Raw genomic sequence first — 5,562 nt, 5'->3', positions numbered from 1 at the left:
TCGTACATATTTTCTCTCTCTCTAAATGTAAAACGAGTTCGTGAAGACGTGCCCGTGGCAAATCCGACCGAGCGAAGCAATGAGACTTCCGCTTCTATACGGGAAAAAAGCGGATCGCGCATGTATTGCAGCTCGAAGGGCTACTAAATTCCGCGCAGCGATTTCAAGGTGTCAAGGTTTACTTGTTAAAGGTATACGATCTACGATCGCGTCTCGATTCTCGACGACGAGCGGCGAAGAATGCATGAGCTTTTTGTCACGAGACGGGATTACTTTCGGCCTGACGGCGACGTTCGCCGGGCAATCTCGCGTTGGTCCGCGTCCCGCAGGGATGAAGTCTCCCGTAATGAGGATTGAGCGATTATTATAAATCAAACGAACCGGAGGCCACGGTGAACGTCGCGTTTCTCGCGTGCCACGTGTTTTGCCGATGTTACTCTCGCAAACACGTGTTCCGCCCCCTTACCTTTTTCCCTTTCCTTCTCCACTCGCTCTCCTCGCTGGAACGCATGCAAACGTTGCACGTTGCGTTCCAAGCGAAGTGCACAATTTTCAAATAAAATAAAAATGGATGTACGAAAACTGCGCTTCAACTATTTTTAAAATTTTCAATGCCAAAAGTACTGCAATTATTATTGACCGTTTCTTGTAATTTCAAATTATTAATATTATACTTCTTATGTAAAAGATAAGATTCTGACATTTTTTGACATTGCAACACTTATATCTTTAATGAAGCCGAAACTGTCTGTAATTATTATTATTCACGTTACATTGATTAAATGTTTGTAAATTAGAAATTTGATAACCGTCTTCGCACTAATTATATGCGATGCATGAACTCTCATTAACCGGAGTTGTTTTTTTATCTTATTTGACTCATATCTTTATACTAATGAAATATTTCATCGCTTCCTTTATTTACATAATAATTTATTTGGTTGATTCTTACAGCGAGTAATAAATATTAATACTAGTGTTAATAAATCATCGTTATTATCGTGAATAACTAAACATCACGAAATCTTTTCTATTCTTGTTTAAAACATATTATATTGAATATATTCTCTAATCTATTTTTATCATTATATAATAATAGAATCTTTTTCTAACAATTCCTTCCTATTTCTTTTAGAAAATTTATGAAATCACGGAGATTATATCTTATCAGCGTTAAAAAAGAAAATAAAAGCGTGTTGCTTAAAGCTTAATACAAAAAATATATATAAAATCACAATCGGTCATTCCCATCGATTCGTAAATCTGTGATTTCCGGGAATGGAACGAGACGCGAGTATAAGTTCGAGTCGATTTGAGAACCGCGGTAAATCGCCGGTAAGGTCACGCTTTTACGTGTAAGCCCTAAGCGAAATCTAGTTTTTGTTTATTCATTAGGCTACCCCGCGCTTTAAGTGGTACGTGAAGGAAGGCCTCGCCGCAGCAGCGACGTCGGAGGGGGGAGGGTGAACGAAACGGGGAAACCGCGGGGAGGGTGGACCGACCGCCATATCACCGATACGCCACCAGCCATAAAAATCTGAATATATTAGGCCTACATGCGCACGACATCTCGCTCGGATCGTGAACACGTTACCCACGATAATCTACGCTCGTTTCCAGCACACTTTGCACGTTTATGCGTATACCAGAGCTACGACTACCGTGCGAACGCGTTACCTTTTCGTCGTCGTCGTCCCGATGCCTCTTTCCTCGCCATCGGTTTTCGACTTGGATTTATCCCGTATCAATTAGAGCTTATTTTGCTTGGCCACAATTCATCACGACGCTGTCGGTTTGATGGAGGAGTAAACAGATTCAAAGGTCCAAGTACGAAAACGATTTTTGCCTCGATTTACCGACGTGAAAGAAATTAAGAAGTCAAATCACTTATATTTCTTTAACATTTTTCTCATTTAATAAATTATGTACGTATATACATAATCAGGAAGGTTGACTTTTAAGCGTACGCTTTACGTGCGCTTTATCTGCGACCATGTTCAAGGTTAACACTGACGTACTGCGCTTGAGCAACGTTTATTTCATCTTCCAGAAATCGTGTCGTGCGGAATTATCTCGTTCGTCGATGCGCACCACCACCGGGATTCACTTCGAAATTCCAGATTTTTCGAGTTCCCGTTCGCCGAGTGTCCGGGCGGATAAGAAAAGCGCTTTCGAGAGCGCGGTAAGAAAAATCGGCGAGAAGCGCGGGTGGAAAGAAGGGAAAAAATGGGAGACTAAGAGGAGAGGGGGGAGGGGAGGGGGGAGAGGGCGGGTAATTAGAATAATTCGGGCCGCTGTGGTTCACGCCATCCGGACGAATTTGCATTTTAAATGAAGCGATGGCGTGCCGAGAGCCCCACCGTGCAGGCGGAGAGAAGAGGAGAGAGAGAAGGAGCGAGAGAACGAACGAGAGCGGTAGAACTTTGTGCTTTATAAGTAACTTTAATATTTATCGCTTATATCCCGACCGAATAAGTATATGTATATATCCACCCTCTCTTTCCTTCCTCGCGACCGCCGCCGCAGTCACGGGATTCGCTCAATGCTTATGCTCAAGCACAGCTCCCCCCTCCCCCCCCACCGCGACTTCCTTCTCGGTTCTCTTCCATCTCACGGCCCCTCTCGCGATCCCCCACCGTGCTGTCGGATAATTATCGCGTAATTAGCACCGCTGATTTTCGTGTCGCGTCATCGCACACGCACGCGTACGCGATGATGATTTCAGCTTTAATCTGTTCCGCGGTGATGATATTCTGTGAGGATTCCGTTCGGCGATTTCGTTGAGTGGTAAGGCCGAATCCTTTTTTTTTTTTTTTTAATATTTTAAGTCCTAAGGATCATAGTAGAAAGACTGACTTAATCTTAATTTAAGTCTTACGTCTTTAGTAACGCACAGGGATTGTCTTATGACTTTCGTTTTTAAAGGCACTTGGTATTTATACACCTTTTTTAAGGCATAAATCATAAGATAGTTCTTGCGCGTTACTAAAGACATAAGATTTAAATCATAAGGCACTGTCAAGTCAGCTTTCTGCTAAGACCCTAAGAGATAATTTGTCGTCGCATGTATCGATAATCCCGCAAACGATAGAGTAGTAAACCTTAAGAAATTGATCAAGCACAGCCAAATGTGAGAAGAATAATCGAGTATGATTGGTCAATTCCTTAAGGCTTTAAAGGCTTACTACTCTATTGTGTTTGCGGGGTAACCGGCAGAAATTTCCGATGCGAGATTTCGAAGGAAGAGGTGCATCGCTAGCACACGTGCTCCGTGCGAACGCAGAAATACCTCCGAAAATGTAGTATATTAGGTCAGATTTTATTATCGCATCGATGAAGAATAATCTCCAGGATTGGGTAAGTTAACTTTTTTTTTTTTTTTAACTAAGTTAAGTTACAGCCTTGAAAATTTAACTTAATTAAAATATAAGTTAATCCATAATAAAATTAATTGAATTAAAAGATAAGGTAATAAAAAAAGTAACTAAAAAGTTAAAAGTTAAATTTGGTTCGAACGAGCAACCAAAAAAAAGAAAGAAAGAAAAAGTTTGACTGTTTTAGATATTTTTCGTATTTTTCCTTTCTTACAGTTTATTTATTAAAGAATCTGGTTAGTTTTGTTCACAAATAACTATTATACAATATAAAATTATTAAATTATATTTGCTCATTAGCCTCTCGCATTGTATTTAAGGATTGACTTTAAAAAATTCAAATTAAAAGTTAATAGTTACCGATAAAACTGTAACTAAATTAAGTTAAAAAGTTAAGAGTCTAAAATGTGTAACTAAGTTAAATTAAAATTAATTAACTTTTTAACTTTTTAACTTAACTTTTATCTTTTTAACTTAGCACTACCCAATCCTGATAATCTCCCTTTATAGTATTATATCTTTTCCATTAAAACGTAAAAATCACTGCAAGAATAAACATGGGAGCAGTTTTGTATAACACATAAAAACTGGACCAACTAAAGCCCTTCATTTTCTTCCTTTTTATGAAATAAAAGACTATGATTGATCATAGTTTTCTTATTCATTATGCATTATGAGTTATGTAAAAGACTGTCATAATTACGTAAAGCGTATTAGCGAACAACAAATTGAGAAAGTTTAGAATAATCGTAAGCACTCCGAAAAAAGTAAAATACAGTTCAAAAAGGTAGAAATAATCAAATATCCGTAAAAATCATTAATCGCTGTTTACCAGCCAATCAGAATCTTACGTCGGCGATGAGCAAATACAAGCGTACATTACGACAAGGGGTGAGTTTTTCTCAATACGCAAATACACGGTATCGACGTTCATGAAAGTCGACATTGAATTACCGTCGGGCGTTGCGACGTAACGCGATAGGTACCGAGCGAATAATGAGACGTCAGGCGGTTCGGTCTAATTAGGAGGCAAGAAACCTACCGGATAATTTATTTATCCAGCCGGGGCGTGCACGGCCACAATTACACGCGGAAACGTCTATCACGGTGGGTTTCTAGCGAGAGGAAAAGGGAAACGCAGCCCTGTACGTACCTGTTGATTTTTTTATGATATCGGTCCGTGGCGCTCCTCAGCTTCCGTGTAGCATTCGATCTCTTCGAAGGCCCTTCCCTCGTAGCTAATTTCGCATCGAAGGTGTCCCACGTTCTCCGCTCACTACGGTCCTTCCCAATGTTGTACTTGCCGATCTCTCACGGTTCAAATCGCCGACATTGCACGACGTGTGCGTTGCCGCGCCTCGTCCTGGCGAGACGCCGTCCTGACGTACGTCGCACGCTCGTTTCACGCAGGAAGTGACTTCGCTTTCACGACAATGAGACGTGGATGCGACACGAAGCCGGAAAGACGGTTAGAAAAAAAAAAAAAAGAAAAAGAGAGCGGAAAAGAGGTTGACTGGTATAATGGTACACCTACGAGGACACGTCGGATGACAGGAAAGTTTCTCTCCGTTCCGCTCTTTATCTCGGCATTTCCTTCCGCGCGTAAGCTCGTCCTCTATCTTTATTCCGCTCCGATAATAGTGCAGTCTTCTGTCTATCGATGGTAGATCGCGAGGTAGATGTTCCTTTCTTTACTCCGGGAACGCACGCATTCTGCAAGGTTCCTTTAAAGGTCCGATCAATCATCAAGATCACGGCTTAACCATCCCGTCAGCAGGATCGCACTCTGGTAACTGGTCGCACAGAAGCAATATCCCAACGTAGAATCTTATCGGTCAATCTTCCTTCGGGCCAAACGTCGTCACGGCAGAGCCTTCTTAATTCCTCGCCCTTGTTGTCCCACTTCCGCACTTTAGCTGGGCTCACTGGTAACCACGCGTTCAACTTCCGACTCGTCCGGAAAAAGCCGCGCCGTCCGGAAGTCGCGGGCTCGCAGCCGCGATTCCTCGATCGTTTCTTCCTCTTCTCGACAGGCCGGCGCTCATCACCTCGTACCCGCGGCACGGAGCACGTGCAGTTACTCCTGGTAGCCGGCGGAGTGGCAGGTCCGCGCGACGCGAGGGCAAACTCGCGGTGGAGACCGCAAACTGCGGTCGGCCGCTCGGCAAACGCGTTCGAGGAGGACGTG

The 5,562-nt window shown here is 42.4% G+C and overlaps 1 protein-coding gene across 1 annotated transcript in view; it reads right to left on the bottom strand.

Moving 5' to 3' along the window:
* LOC108749304 (paired box pox-meso protein) overlaps nt 1-4,834 on the bottom strand; it is a 26,041-nt gene extending 21,207 nt beyond the window's left edge. The window contains exon 1 of the mRNA XM_018487904.1: nt 4,528-4,834. The gene's annotated coding sequence lies outside the window, so the exon portion shown is untranslated. The remainder of the gene's footprint in view (nt 1-4,527) is intronic.
* Nucleotides 4,835-5,562: the final 728 nt, after the last annotated feature.

Source organism: Trachymyrmex septentrionalis, unplaced genomic scaffold (assembly GCF_001594115.1).
Source record: "Trachymyrmex septentrionalis isolate Tsep2-gDNA-1 unplaced genomic scaffold, Tsep1.0 scaffold29, whole genome shotgun sequence".
NCBI classification, from domain to species: Eukaryota; Metazoa; Arthropoda; class Insecta; order Hymenoptera; family Formicidae; genus Trachymyrmex; species Trachymyrmex septentrionalis.
The sequence above is the reverse complement of the archived record's forward strand: the minus strand, read 5'-3'. Positions and strand labels throughout refer to the sequence as shown.